This window comes from Neoarius graeffei, chromosome 10, assembly GCF_027579695.1.
Source record: "Neoarius graeffei isolate fNeoGra1 chromosome 10, fNeoGra1.pri, whole genome shotgun sequence".
Taxonomy (NCBI): domain Eukaryota; kingdom Metazoa; phylum Chordata; class Actinopteri; order Siluriformes; family Ariidae; genus Neoarius; species Neoarius graeffei.
Genome location: NC_083578.1, coordinates 4,124,071 through 4,140,473, shown reverse-complemented (window position 1 = coordinate 4,140,473; position 16,403 = coordinate 4,124,071).

Here is a 16,403-nt window from a genome sequence, read left to right as displayed (position 1 = left end):
GGGTGGGGTTGATTAGGGGTAATGAATGTGCATATGAGATAGAGGAGGGTAGGTGGGGGAGATTTGGAGGGGTTTTGGGCCTTGAATTATGGGTGCCCGGAGCCCTGCCTCATGCAGTACCTCCCCCTCCCCTCTGTCGTCCCATCATGAATCAGCTTGGGCAGGGGGGGCTGGCACCATAGCCATAACAGGTGCTCAGGTAGTCGTCATAATTAACTATATATATATATATATATATATATATATATATATATATATATATATATATATATATAATTTTTTTTTTTTAAATCATACAACTATTTGATGAGAAAGAAAATGCAATAATTTGCTGTTTTGTTGTGGTTTGTCTTTTTGTCTGGGAAACTGAAAGTAGGTCATGTTACAGAAGAGAACAGAAAGTCCCCTGTATTGTCTAGTTCCCTTTAAACAAAACAACGAATCATAAAGCATAAATATGCAAAACTCATCTGTTGTTGGGTAAATCATGGATTGATTTGCACAAATAAATGGACTGTAAAAGCCTCCTGCTGTGTGGGAAATATTACTACAGAAAACTGCCATTTCAATCTGGTGTAACATCGCTGTCTTAAAGGAGAACTGAAGTCATTTTTAAATTTGCTTTATTTCTTAATTAATGTGTTATTCAATTATGTTTTCGGTTTTAATAACTTTACAGTGGTGCTTGAAAGTTTGTGAACCCTTTAGAATTTTCTATATTTCTGCATAAATATGACCCAAAACAACATCAGATTTTCACACAAGTCCTAAAAGTAGATAAAGAGAACCCAGTTAAACAAATGAGACAAAAATATTATACTTGGTCATTTATGCATTGAGGAAAATGATCTAATATTATACATCTGTGAGTGGCAAAAGTATGTGAACCTCTAGGATTAGCAGTTAATTTGAAGGTGAAATTAGAGTCAGGGGTTTTCAATCAATGGGATGACAATCAGGTGTGAGTGGGCACCCTGTTTTATTTAAAGAACAGGGATCTATCAAAGTCTGATCTTCACAACACGTCTGTGGAAGTGTATCATAGCATGAACAAAGGAGATTTCTGAGGACCTCAGAAAAAGCGTTGTTGATGCTCATCAGGCTGGAAAAGGTTACAAAACCATCTCTAAAGAGTTTGGACTCCACAATCCACAGTCAGACAGATTGTGTACAAATGGAGGAAATTCAAGACCACTGTAACCCTCCCCAGGAGTGGTCAACCAACAAGGATCACTCCAAGAGCAAGGCGTGTAATAGTCGGCGAGATCACAAATGACCCCAGGGTAACTTCTAAGCAACTGAAGGCCTCTCTCACATTGGCTAATGTTAATGTTCATGAGCCCACCATCAGGAGAACACTGAACAACAATGGTGTGCATGGCAGGGTTGCAAGGAGAAAGTCACTGCTCTCCAAAAAGAACATTGCTGCTCGTCTGCAGTTTGCTAAAGATCACATGGACAAGCCAGAAGGCTATTGGAAAAAAATTTTGTGGATGGATGAGACAAAATAGAACTTTTTGGTTTAAATTAGAAGCGAAAAAGAAAGGAAAACACTGCATTCCAGCATAAGAACCTTATCCCATCTGTGAAACATGGTGGTGGTAGTATCATGGTTTGGGCCTGTTTTGCTGCATCTGGGCCAGGACGGCTTGCCATCATTGATGGAACAATGAATTCTGAATTATACCAGCGAATTCTGAAGGAAAATGTCAGGACATCTGTCCATGAACTGAATCTCAAGAGAAGGTGGGTCATGCAGCAAGACAACGACCCTAAGCACACAAGTCGTTCTACCAAAGAATGGTTAAAGAAGAATAAAGTTAATGTTTTGGAATGGCCAAGTCAAAGTCCTGACCTTAATCCAATGGAAATGTTGTGGAAGGACCTGAAGCGAGCAGTTCATGTGAGGAAACCCACCAACACAACAGAAGCTGTTCTGTATGGAGGAACGGGCTAAAATTCCTCCAAGCCGGTGTGCAGGACTGATCAACAGTTACTGGAAATGTTTAGTTGCAGTTATTGCTGCACAAGGGGGTCACACCAGATACTGAAAGCAAAGGTTCACATACTTTTGCCACTGACAGATATGTAATATTGGATCATTTTCCTCAATGCATAAATGACCAAGTATAATATTTTTGTCTCATTTGTTTAACTGGGTTCTCTTTATCTACTTTTAGGACTTGTGTGAAAATCTGATGTTGTTTTAGGTCATATTCATGCAGAAATATAGAAAATTCTAAAGGGTTCACAAACGTTCAAGCACCACTGTATATCGTGACTCGTATTGGCAACTAATTGCAATAAAATGTTGTACTTGTCGGCCTATTCGGTTTTTAGCCATGTTGAATTTAGTTAGTTTGGTCCACGGCAGACGTCGCTTATCCATGCGATCTTCACGAGACTTGTGCGAGACTTCGAAACGTGAAGTGTCAGCCAGGAGTCAGTGCCGCCATTTTGAAAACTGTTTTCCAGACGAAATATTGCACAAAAACGAGTTTAAATGACGATTACTGCCTACTTTTTTTCAAACTTTCCTGATTGCTATCAAAACAAACAAAACTTCCGGCTTGATTACACCAGCATTCGAAAGAGGGCGCACGCGTCTTTTGACAAACCCTGTGTCTGAAATCACTCCCTACTCACTGTATAGGGCACTACATAGTGGGGAAGCCATTTTGTACTGCTGTCCGAAACCTTAGTGAGGATTATTTACACCCTATATAGTGCACTCAAAGTATCCCACAATGCATCACGAAAACTAGTGTACAACAATGGTCACTAACCAAAGCAATATATCCCATCATGCATCGTGGTCGCGCTGAAGGAAATCAAATTAAAAGTCTCAAATTTGATTTAATAAAAGGCAGCAGCAAAGAAGAAAGGATTCAGCCTTGATTTAAAAGAACTGAAAGCTGCAGGGACTTTGTATTGATTAATGTGTGAAATACGTTCAGTATAATATGGATTTATCACAAAAACACACACATGTTGGCGGCATGGTGGTGTAGTGGTTAGCGCTGTCACCTCACAGCAAGAAGGTCCGGGTTTGAGCCCCGTGGCCGGCGAGGGCCTTTCTGTGCAGAGTTTGCATGTTCTCCCCGTGTCCGTGTGGGTTTCCTCTGTGTGCTCCGGTTTCCCCCACAGTCCAAAGACATGCAGGTTAGGTTAACTGGTGACTCTAAATTGACCGTAGGTGTGAATGTGAGTGTGAATGGTTGTCTGTGTCTATGTGTCAGCCCTGTGATGACCTGGCAACTTGTCCAGGGTGTACCCCGCCTTTGCCCGTAGTCAGCTGGGATAGGCTCCAGCTTGCCTGCGACCCTGTAGAACAGGATAAAGCGGCTAGAGATAATGAGATGAGATGAGACACATGCATGTATTTATTATTTTGAAACCCACCAGCCGACTGATCTGGCACGTTTTAATTGTGCGACAGTAATGACATAAATACCAGCACGACGGACTAGTGTCTGAAAGCGTTTTTCATTTTACCAATGAGCTCACTTTATAGTCCTCGAAATAGTAATTCCCTATATAGGGAGTAGGGAATAGTGAACGAGTGAGTGATTTTGGCCACAGGGAACGTTGGCAGATGTTGCAAGGCAAGGCAAGGCAAGGCAAGTTTATTTATATAGCACATTTCATACACAATGGCAGTTCAATGTGCTTTACAGAAGCAAAAACAAAAACAGTAAACAATAGAGAAATAAAATTACATGAAATAATTTTATTTTTAATCTAAAACAATTAATTAAAAGAATTAAAAGAAAATAATAAGAATTAAACAACAGTAGAACTAAAATAATAAAATGCCAAAAAGAAAAAAGGAGAAAAAGAAAAAGAAACCAGTGGAATAAAATAGAATAAATTAAAGTAAATTTAAAACATGCAGAGAAAGTAAAGATTATAAAAAATGTAAAAATATTAATTATTTAACAGAAAGCATCTGAAAACAGCTTGGTCTTTAACCTAGATTTGAAGCTGCCAACAGCAGGAGCATTTTTAATGTCCTCTGGCAGTTGGTTCCATAGATGTACTGCATAGTAGCTAAAAGCTGCTTCACCACACTTTGTTTTAACAACTGGTTTTAATAGTAAATTTTTCTGCTGCGATCTGGTAGATCTGATTGGGTTAGGCCGCTGCAACATATCAGAGAGGTAATTGGGCCCTGGACCATTTAGAGATTTATACACCAGCAGCAATGCTTTAAAGTCAATTCTGTAGCTTACTGGAAGCCAGTGAAGGGACCTTAGAATTGGGGTAATGTGCTCTGTTCTTTTTGTTCGTGTGAGAACCCTCGCCGCTGCATTTTGAACCAACTGAAGTCGTTTGATGGTCTTTTTTGGCAGGCCTGTGAAAAGGCCATTGCAGTAATCAACCCTACTAGAGATGAAGGCATGTATTAGTTTTTCCAGATCATTTTTTGACATAAGTCCTCTTAGTTTGGAAATGTTTTTTAGGTGATAAAATGCCGTTTTAGTGATTGCTTTCATGTGACTGTCAAAGTTTAGCTCGCTGTCAATGAAAACACCAAGATTTTTAACCATTTCTTTAGTTTTAATCCCTTTTGTGTCAAGAATAGTGGTAATCCTGAGTCTTTCATCTTTTTTTCCAAATAGAATTACTTCTGTTTTATCTGTGTTCAACTGAAGAAAATTTTGTGACATCCAGCTATTGATTTGATCGATGCACTGGTAGAGACATTCAAGGGGGGCATAGTCATTTGGTGATAGAGCAAAATAAATTTGGGTATCATCTGCATAGCAGTGATACCAAATTGAATTTTTATTGATAATTTGCCCAAGTGGGAGCATATAAAGGTTGAAAAGTAATGGTCCAAGAATCGACCCCTGGGGGACACCACAGGTCAAGGGCATTGACGTTGAGGAACAATTTCCCAGGGTAACAAAGAAGCTTCTATCTTTAAAGTATGATTTTAACCAATTGATAACTTTACCAGTCAATCCAACCCAGTGTTCAAGTCGATATAGCAGTATGTTGTGATCAACAGTATCAAAAGCTGCACTGAGGTCCAGTAATACCAGGACCGATGTTTTGCCTGCATCAGTATTAAGACATATGTCATTTATAACTTTAATCAACGCTGTTTCAGTGCTATGATTGGCACGAAATCCTGACTGAAAATTATCAAAATGGCTGTTTGATATCAAGAAGGCAGTTAATTGACTGAAGACAATTTTTTCCAGGATTTTCCCGATGAATGGTAGATTTGATATTGGCCTGTAGTTATTTAACACTGAAGGATCCAGATTATTCCTCCAAGCTCAACACACGGAAGCGCTGGCACTGCTGCTATGGGGTGTGCCCCACTTTGATTTCCGCTGTACGTTTTACTTCCATGCCAAGATGTCTCACACAGGTCTCAATGAATCTCATTTGCAGTTATTGTTTTGACATATGGACTGATATATTACAGAGCATATTTCAAACACTCATAACTTGCAATAGCAGTGACAAAATAGCTATCAAACATGCATTCCGACCTCCGCCGGGCCATCCTCCAGCGCGTGGGGCACACCCCATAGCAGCAGCGCCAGCGCTTCCGCGTGTTGAGCTTGGAGGAAGTCGGCCGGCCGTTCGCGTTTGGCCAGCAGCTCCGGGATGCCTGCTGGCGGTGGTTGAGGGCCGACAACCGCGACACCGAGGGGATCATCGACCAGGTGGTGCTGGAGCAATTCATCGCTCGCTTGCCAGCGGGAACCGCGGAGTGGGTCCAGTGCCACCGCCTGGCGTCACTGGATCAGGCAGTCGAGCTGGCGTAGGACCATTTGGCGGCTGTTCCGGCGGCAGGACAGCAGATGGCGTCTTCTCTTCTCTCCTCTTCTCTCTCTCTCTCTCCCCCTCCTCCTGTGTCCTGTCCTCACCCCATTCCCCCACCGCGGAGGCGGGGGCCGGCGCCACCCCAGCCGCGGTGCCCTCCCATTTCTCCCTTCTGTGTCTGTCTCTCCCCCCCCTCAGGTGAATGAGCCCCAGAACACCGGTGCCGAGGGAAAGCCCGGGCCGGTTTGCTGGCGCTGTGGGGAGCCAGGCCACCTTCAACAGCTGTGCACGGCGATGGAAGTGGGCACAGTGGTTCGGATCCCCGACGCGCCAGAGGCTGCCCTCGATCGGGCCGGAGCGTATCGCATACCGGTGAGTATTCAAGGGGATACATATCAGGCGTTGGTGGATTCTGGTTGTAATCAGACCTCAATTCACCAAAGCCTGGTGCAAAACAAGGCATTGGGGGGAGCACAAGTGGTGAAGGTGTTGTGTGTGCACGGGGACGTTCACAGCTACCCATTGGTGTCGGTCCACATTTTTTTCTGAGGGGAAAATGTTACAGTGAAGGCAGCGGTTAATCCTCGCCTGACCCACTCTTTAATTTTGGGGACTGATTGGCCGGGATTTCAGGATTTAATAATACACTTAGTCAAGAGTGGGTCCTGCCATTTAATGGGGGGAGGTCCCGGTGTCGCTTTGGCGGGAGCAGCTGTCACAGAGCCGTCTACGTCATCTCCGCGTCAGAGTGAGGAGCTGCCGGCCCCTCCTCTCTCTCTTGGGGAATCACACAGTGGACACGTGTATTGTGGTCAGAATCAGTATTCCAGGCCTTTTTTGGGAGAAATGGATGCCATGTGCTCTGGACCAAAGAGTAGTCAGTAGTCGGGGACACACCTTGTCTGGGCCTGCTGCTTTCCTGGGGTGAAGCTTCCTCAGTTGACCTCTGACCTGGTCTGCAGTAATGCATGGAGGAGTCTGTGTTGAGGTGGGGGAGGAGGGAGCTGCTGTGATGACTGGAGGGAGGTGTGTTGAGGGAAGAAGGAGTGATGGCTGCAGTGAGGGAGAGGGTGGGGGGGACGTGGGCTGGTTGAACCGATTGAAAAAGTCATTCAACTCATTCGCCCTCTCCACTGTCCCCTCAATGACTCTGGTCTTTGTATTGTGGCCTGTGATGGTTTTCACACCTTCCCAGACCTCCCTAATGCTGTTCTCCTTCAGCTTCTGCTCCACCTTCCTCCTGTAGCTGTCCTTAGCTTCCTTCACGCAGTGTTTTACCTCCTGCTGTGCTGCTTTCATGGCCTCCCTATCCCTGCTCCTGAAGGCGGCCATCTTCCTGTTGAGGACAGCTTTGACTTCCTGTGTTACCCATGGCTTGTTATTAGGGTAACACCGTACAGTCTTAGCAGGGGAGACCACGTCTGCACAGAAGTTAAGGTAATCCGTCAGACAGTGTGACAGCCCTTCTATGTCCTCACAGTGTGGGCTAAGCAGCACATCCCAGTCCATGATGTCATAACAGTCTCTGAGGGCATCTTCCATTTCAGGTGACCACCTCCTGATGGAGCTAGTTGTTGCAGGTTGCCTTTGAACCAGGGGGGTGTACTTCGGCTGTAGAAGAACCAGGTTGTGGTCAGACTTCCCTAGTGGGGGGAGGGGTGTGGCTCTGTATGCATCCCTCACATTAGCATACAGCAAGTCAATTGTCCTGTTGTTCCTTGTTGGACAATCCACAGCCTGGTAAAAAGCAGCCAAAGTAGAGTCCAAAGTAGTGTGATTAAAGTCCCCAGAAATGATCATAAATGCCTCAGGGTGCTGTGTCTGCAGCCTTGCTGCGACAGAGTGAATCCTCTCACATGCAGCGGCTGCATCTGCCCTCGGAGGGATGTAAACACAGATGGTGATCACATGACTGAACTCCCTCGGCAGATAATATGGCTGCAGGCTAACGGCTAGCAGCTCCAAGTCCGGGCAACGTAAAACTATCTTTATGGAGAAATGTCCCGGTTTTCACCAACGGTTGTTAACATAAATGATGAGTCCCTCACCTTTGCTTTTCCCGCATGTGTTAGTGTCTCTGTCGGCTCTCACAGCAGTGAATCCCCGCAGGTCCACGTTAGCATCCGGTACAAGGTGGTTTAGCCATGTCTCCATAAAGATAAATAAGCTGATAAATGATGTGATTTGAAACAGGTGATGTCAACCTGTCATGTCAGGTGATGTCATCCAGGAAAGGCCGAGTCTTTGAGGACCAAAGATGGGCTTAGGATCTCCAGTTTGTCAACAAATGCATGAGAACATTATTGAAATGTTTAAAAACAATGTTTCTCAAAGAAAGATAGGAAGGGACTTGGATATTTCACCCTCTGTGGTGCATCATAGCAACACAAGATTCAAACAGTTTCTATCCCAAATCTATCACCACACTGAGCTCTGCTCTGAAGTCACACACAACACAATCAATAACATGTCAATCTACCCACATCTTGTGCAATATTTATTCTTATGGTTATTCTTATCTATTACCAAGTGCATTATCTGATGTTGTGCAATGTCTATTACCATAATAGCTATGACCAAGTGCAATATCTATTACCACAATCTTGCCAAGTGCAATACTGATAACCAAGTGCTCAGTGTATGTTATGTGAATGTCTGTAGATTTTATATCTTTCCTGTTTGTAAATTTTGTACATATTTTGTAAATGTGTAAACCCTTGTGTCTATACATCTTCTTGTTTCTAAATCTTGCACCTTTTATGTAAATCCCTTTTATGTATGTATATATTGAGGTCTGTTTCATAAGGCAGTGCACTGAATTTCATTGTGTATCTTACACAATGACAATAAAACAATCTTCAATCTTATCATGAAATGATTCAAGGCATCTGGAGGAACTTCGGTACATAAAGGGAAAGGGCTCAAGCCTAATCTGAACACCTGTGATCTCTGATCCCTCAGATGGCACTGCATCAATAACTGTCATTCATCTACAGCAGATATAACCACATGGCCTCGGGATTACTTTGGCAAACTTTTGTCAAGCACCACAACACACAGTTACATCCACAAATACTAGTTAAAACTTTACTGTGCAAAAAATAAAAGTTTTATGTTAACTGTGTCCAGCAGTGCTGTCGATTCCTCTGGACTCAGAGGTGTCTGGGATGGACCATTACACAGTGAAAACGTGTATTGTGGTCATAATCAGTATCTCTGTCTTTTTTTGTAAAAAAAAAAAAGGACTCCATGTGCTGCAGACCAAAGACTAAAAGGACCATCCAGACTGTTACCAGGAACAAGTCCAAAAGCCAGGGTGTGTCATGGTATGGAGTTGGGTCAGTGCCCTTGGCAGAGGTAACTTACACTTCTGTGATGGCAGCATTAATGCAGAAAAGTACACTGATATTTTAGAGCAACATATGCTGCCTTCAAGAAAACATCTTTTCCAGGGGTATTTCAAGAAGACAATGAAAAACCACATTCTGCACACGTTACAAAGGCGTGGCTGTGGAAGAAGAGGGCGTTTCCCCTCTGTCCCCAATAGAGAATGTGTGGAAATTTTTGAAATGAAAAATATGATGACGGCCCCATACTGTTGTGCACCCTAAGACCTGTTTGCAGGAAGAATGGGACAAAACACCTAAAATGCTTTATCAGTTTGTGTCTTCAGTCCCAAAACATCTTTTAAATGTTGTGTAAAAGGAATGGCAAACTTATTAAGTGGTAAATGCTTTCCCATCCCAATGTTGTTGTTTTTTTAAAGTGTAGAAATAAGTGTTCATTTTGAAAAAAAAATACAAGTGGGAGAGTCCACCTTGGAAAAGTCACCAGATCATCGCAGGGCTGACACATAGAGACAAACAACCATTCACACCTACAGTCAGTTTAGAGTCACCCATTAGCCTAACCTGCATGTCTTTGGACTGTGGGAGAAACCCACACAGACATGGGGAGAACATGCAAACTCCACACAGAAGAGCCCCCATCAGCCACTGGGCTCGAACCCAGAACCTTCTTGCTGTGAGGTAACGGTGCTAACCAATACACTACCATGTCAAGTAATATGCTGTTGTATTGTTTTGAGTGCAATACAGGTCAAACATTATTTACAAATCATTATTTTCAGTTTTAATTTCAACATACCATCCCTGACAGGTTTTGATCTGTCTGTACCAAAGGAGGTTGAATTGACAAAAGTATGTCATAGGAATGTCGACCTCGGTTGCCCACAAGATTCTGCCTCATGGAGCAATCCAGAATTAAACAGTCACTGACACAGACACAGCTGTTCATAGATGTTTCTCAGTTTATTGTATGACAAACATGAGTATATAATCATATTCAAGAGGATGTTGTCGCTATGTGATTGGATTATGATAATTTAAGAATCTAAGTCATTGATGTATAACAGGGTAACAGCAATGGATAATGAAGCATTACATCACTGGTCAAATAACCTTATGGAAACAGAGAGCAGATGTGCGAGCGAAGATAAATCTCAAGGATTTAACAAGCCACAACAAGTAGCAATCAGAATAACCTGTACCAGTTTTAAGCATGCCAAACACATATCTCTATCAGTCCCAACTTTTTCTTATTCGGGGTTGTTAAAGAAAATAGAATAAAACACTCTGTGTCTTACTGTTATAAGAAATAATCCACAATAGGTTGGTGTGAAGAAGTGGAGTCAACCAATCAATTAATTAATCCTGAAGGTGGTAGATTGTGAAAGATTAAATGTTATTTTCCGATAAAAACACATCCCAAATGTCATTATTCCTTCTATATCACAGTAAATTACCAATGATTACAGTTTTAAATTTATTAATGAACAACAATCATACTTTTTATGTTGTTTATTGTTTATTAGATTTAATGTTGTGGAACTTCCATAAAATAAGTTAATTCCTGTTCTCCCATACATTACAGCTGCTATAAACAGTCATTCCCTTTACAAGCCTCTCTTGAGGATAATAATAAAAAATAATAATAAGGCAGTTTGTCAAGTTATCAGGAAACCACAAAGAAGTGTAAACTCCTCAGAGCTTTAACTCTGACTATTACAAAGTTGTCAGGGATGAGTAGGAAGACGGATGTAAGTGCAGAACAAGTTTTATTAAGAAAAGAGACAACTAGCTAACAATCCAAATTGGCAGGCAAAATCATAAACATGGAACAAGCGAATGGTTGGGCGAAGCACAGAGTATCAAAGGTATAGACAAAAAACAGAAACCAGGAACAGGACATTGGGAAATCAATACAGGAAAATATGGCTCGGTAATATGTACATAACGTATTGCAATACTTCGCACTGAGGGTGCGTTGACAGTCTTTTTATAGACACGCTGATGCACCTTCATCCTGTGCAGGTGTGCCTCGTTAATGGGGTGCATGCGAGAGTCCGCTCGGTAAGCGTGCAATCCGGAGCGTGGCCAAGAGTCCATCAGGTGCACGCGCCAAAGCGCGCAGGTCTGACAAAAACACTGACACTGGAGACTCCTTCCACAAATGTTACATGAACATCTCCTTACATAAAACTCCATATCATCATATCAGAGATTATATATTAACACATTAACGGTTGTAACTTTCTGAAGAGGTTTTTTCATTCTAAGAAAAAATGTTCCTCAGAGGTTCTTGGAATTAGAAATGATTATTAGATTCATAAATATATTTTTTTCTCTTGTTAAAATGTTATGATGTAAAAATATAATGTTGTGATGTTGCCTGCATTTCCATCTATATTTATTGCACATTTGTTTAACCTTATGCCATATACTATATACACCTCAAATAAAGGGGGGGGGGGGGACTTCATGATATTTATACAGTACCAGTCAAAAGTTTGGAAATGCCCTCTAATTCAGTGGTTTTTCATTATTTTAAAATTTTCTGAATTGTAGATTAATACTAAAGTCAACGACATTATGAAGAAATATATATGGAATTATTTGGTAAACAAAAAAGTGTTAATCAAACCAGAATATGTTTTAGATTCTTCAAAGTAGGCACCTTTTGCTTAGATGACAGCTTTGCACATCTTGGCATTTTCTCAGTCTGCTTTACGAGGTAGTCACCGGGAATGGCTTTCAGTTTACAGCTGTGCCTTGTCAAGAGTTAATTTCTTGAATTTCTTGACCTCTTAATGTGTTTGAGACCATCAGTTGTGTTGTGAAGAGGTAGAGTTGGTATACAGTGAATGGCCCTATTTGAGTACTGTTCTAATCCATATTATGCCAAGAACTACTCAACTAAGTAAAGAAAAACGACAGTCCATCATTACTTTAAGAAATGAAGGTCAGTCAGTCCGAAAAATTTCAAGAACTTTGAAAGTATCCCCAGGTGCAGTCACAAAGACCATCAAATGTTATGATGAAACTGGCTCTCATCAGGACCGCCCCAGGAAAGGAAGACCTAGGGTACCTCTGTTGCACAGGATAAGTTCATCAGAGTTACCAGCCTCAGAAACCACAAGTTAACAGCACCCCAGATAAGAGCCCACCTAAATGCTTCACAGAGTTCAAGTAGCACACACATCTCAACATCAACTGTTCAGAGAAGACTGCGTGAATCTGGACTTTATGGTCGAATTGCTGCAAAGAAGCCACTTCTAAGGAAGAACAACAAGAGGAAGAGAATGGCTTGGGCCAAGGAACACAAGGAATGGACATTAGACTAGTGGAAATCTGTCCTTTGGTCTGATGAGTCCAAATTTGAGATTTTTGGTTCCAATCACCATGTCTTTGTAAGACGCAGAAAAGGTGAGCGGATGATTCCTACATGTGTGGTTCCGACAGTGAAGTATGGAGGAGGAAGTGTGATGGTATGGGGGTGCTTTGCTGGTGACACTGTTGGCGATTTATTCAAAATCGAAGGCACACTTAACCAGCATGGCTACCACAGCATTCTGCAGCAACATGCCATCCCATCTGGTTTGCGCTTAGTGGGCCCATCATTTGTCTTTCAACAGGACAATGACCCAAAACACACCTCTAGGCTATGTAAGGGCTATTTGACCAAGAAAGAGGGTGATGGAGTGCTTCGTCAGATGACGTGGCCTCCACAATCACCTGATCTAAACCCAATTGAGATGGTTTGGGATGAGTTGGACCGCAGAGTGAAGGCAAAGCAGCCAACGAGTGTGCAGCACCTCTGGGAACTCCTTCAAGACAATTGGAAAACCATTTTGAGTGATTACCTCATGAAGCTGATTGAGAGAATGTCAAGAGTGTGCAAAGCTGTAATCAAAGCAAAAGGTGCCTACTTTAAGAATCTAAAATCTAAAACATATTTTGGTTTGATTAACATTTTGAAGTTTACTAAATGATTCCTTATGTGTTGCCGCATAGTCTGGATGACCTCAGTATTAATTTACAGTGTAGGAAAAAAAATACAAACATCGAATTTGAAGGTGTTTCCAAACTTTTGACTGGTACTGTGTGTATCCTATATACATAACTTGAGTTTAAAAGGGAATTGTAGCTGATGTGTCTGTTATTACTGGGAATCAGACATCAGCATCTTTCAATCTCTTTTGTTCGCTTGGCTTCAGTAGCTTCGCTGCTGATGCATTTGTTAGCATCATGCTAACATGAAGCATACGACTCATTAAAACTAATGGCATGGCTTTCAGGAGCCATCTAAAGAATATTATTTTACACCGTCAGTGTCAGTGTCATGCTGCCTTGGGTTTGATGCTGCATTATCTTTTTTTCACCAAATAATATTTATACCTGTTACACAACAAGACACCACTGTAGTTTATTTAAGTGTTCAGATTTCATTTTTCAAATATTAACTCCTATTAAAACTGGACCGTGTAGCACTTAGGTTTGTTCCAGGTCGATTAATGTTTTCCTTTTCCAGAAACTGATGGTGTTGTATTACACCTGTCCTGTGATTTGCTCCCATGTGAAAATGGTTTGATGAAAGTCAGACTGTGACAGACAGCGGTTGTGGTTCTGTTTTTAATTCCGTAATGTCAGCTTTCTGTGGAAAAACCTCAGCAAACTGGTTTGTTATTTGGACTCGAGAAGTGAAGCCACAACCATCAATCACGATAGAGCACAAGTTTCTGTTCTTATGAACACGTCAAGGCCTGATTTGTTGTAAATGTGCAAGAAATTATAGAGTGAGGTAAAATCAGAAGTCATGTTAGCATTTTATTTGATGGAGCAAGGGATTAAATAAATTCTTGTTATTTGCTTAATTAAGCTCAAATTAGACATATTTAAAAGGTTTATTAACAATAATATATACCTGTATTGCTACAGTGGAGAGGTGTAATGTGAATAACACTAATTACATTCTTAGGTTTGATGGCCCACCACATGCATTTCCATAAACCTTGCGATACAAATTATTGAACAAGAATTAATAATCAAAATTGATACATGATTAGACTTACTATCAAGTATTTGCCTTTAAAAGGCCTCAATGTTTGTTCCAGCGTTCATCAGCTGATAATAATCCACACTGGAGTGGTGTGAAATGGACTGATGCCAAGTGGTTGAAAGATATTTTTAAAGAATTTTTCAGAATATTATTTATTTTAGTACCACCAAAATGATTAAATCATGACACCATGTGTCATGCTGTTACAGGAAAATAAATCATGAAGGTGGTGTGATGAAGCAGAGTTACTCTTCAGTTACCCTGAAGTGGATTATTTTCCTCGAACAGCATGCCTCCAAGTGATTTATTCATTTTATACCACAGCAATATAAAACATTGGAGCCCATAACCTTCTTGCTATGAGGCAACAATGCTAACCACTGCACAACCATAATACCCCAAAGCTTATAGCACTGGGTAATCCCAGGCAGTCTCCCATCCAAGTACTAATCAGGCCCAATTCTGCTTAGCAGCTGAGAACAGACAAAAGCAGGCATTGTCAGAGTGGTATTGCCATGAGGACATTAATGTTGGGGTGGCACGGTGGTGTAGTGGTTAGCACTGTCCCCTCACAGCAAGAAGGTCCTGGGTTTGAGCCCCATGGCCGGCGAGGGCCTTTCTGTGTGGAGTTTGCATGTTCTCCCCATGTCTGTATGGGTTTCCTCCGGGTGCTCCGGTTTCCCCCACAGTCCAAAGACATGCAGGTTTGGTTAACTGGTGGCTCCAAATTGACCGTAGGTGTGAATGTGAGTGGTTGTGTGTCTCTCTGTGTCAGCCCTGCAATAATCTGGTGACTTGTCCAGGGTGAACCCCGCCTCTCACCCATAGTCAGCTGGGACAGGCTCCAGCTTACCTGCAACCCTGCACAGGATAAGCAGCTACAGATAATGGATGGACAGATGGATGGACATTTAAATGTTATCGAGCATATTTACAAAATAAATTACTTCTTGCCAGGTAAAGTCTAGAGGCAGATGCAACAGAAGTTTAAGATGTATACTAACCAGAGAGGGCAGACAAATCCAAAAAATGAACCAAGCTCAAAGGCACAGACAGGCAGAAGGTCAGGCGATGTGCAGACAATTTGGCAGGGGCAATATGCAAAAGTATGTGAACTAGATTTTTTTTAAAAAAAAAGTCAAAAACAGAATAGCACTATGTTGGTAACTTGCCAGCGCCCCCTATAACGATCCCACAATTCCTTGCGCGCTCCACCCGGATGTGACGTAAGGTGGAACTGCTTTAACTGTGTCGAGAGCGCCTCGGTTTGCCATCTCATGTTCTGACTACTGGAGTGGTCGGACGGACTGTTGGCACACCCGCCTACAGTGTTGAGACTAACCGCTATTGTCTGAGAACAGCCTGTTCAAATTAGTTTCGGCCGAACTTTTGAACGACCCGCTAAGTTTCAGTGATATAGTGGTTTCAATTCTAAACCTTTGCAAAGTTTAACTACAGTTAAGTAGTTTTCCACGCTAAGAGGCATTTGCGGACAGCTTCGCTCCTCTCAGCCTTTTCTCGTCGACGCATCACCGGAGGTTTCTCCCGAAGCACCGTGGGCCAGCTAGGCCTCCATCTCCCTGCTTCGTTAGCCGCGGTTGGACGCAACTCGCCGCTAACCTCCTCTCCTTGGACCGCAACACTCAGCGCGGACATCGGAGAACGAACTTCCATCGCATTGAGTAGGCACTTGGGCAAATTTTAATTTGTAGCTTATTCAGATGGTTGTTAGGGTCATGTTTAAGCTTTGAGCTGTTTAGCATACCCGCTCAGACACGGAAGGTGTTTTTTTTTTTTTATTGTTTGTTTTTATTGTTGTTTTGGTTCTGTTTTTTTCTTTGAACTTGTTAGACAGGGTATCTTGCATGATATCTTTCCTTAACTCCATCGCTAGCTTCCCTATCTGATTAGCAGCGCAGCGACAAGTTTGTTATTTTTAAGCTCCGAGGCTGGACCGCTACAAGGCCTAGTCCTCTCTATCCAACACCTATTACACACACACACACACACACTCTCTCACTCTCTCTCTCTCTCGTTGAGTTCTTTGCCTAGATAGTCTGTTGGAAATTAAGTACAGTGTTTGTATCCAGCTGTAACGTGGTCAGATTCTCCTTAGCAACTTATTGCTAGCTACCTCAGGGTGATACGCTAGCTGGTAGGCTTGTGTTCTCGACTAGGCCTGCAGGCGCCATATTTCCCGACGCCATTTTGTTACCTCCCTC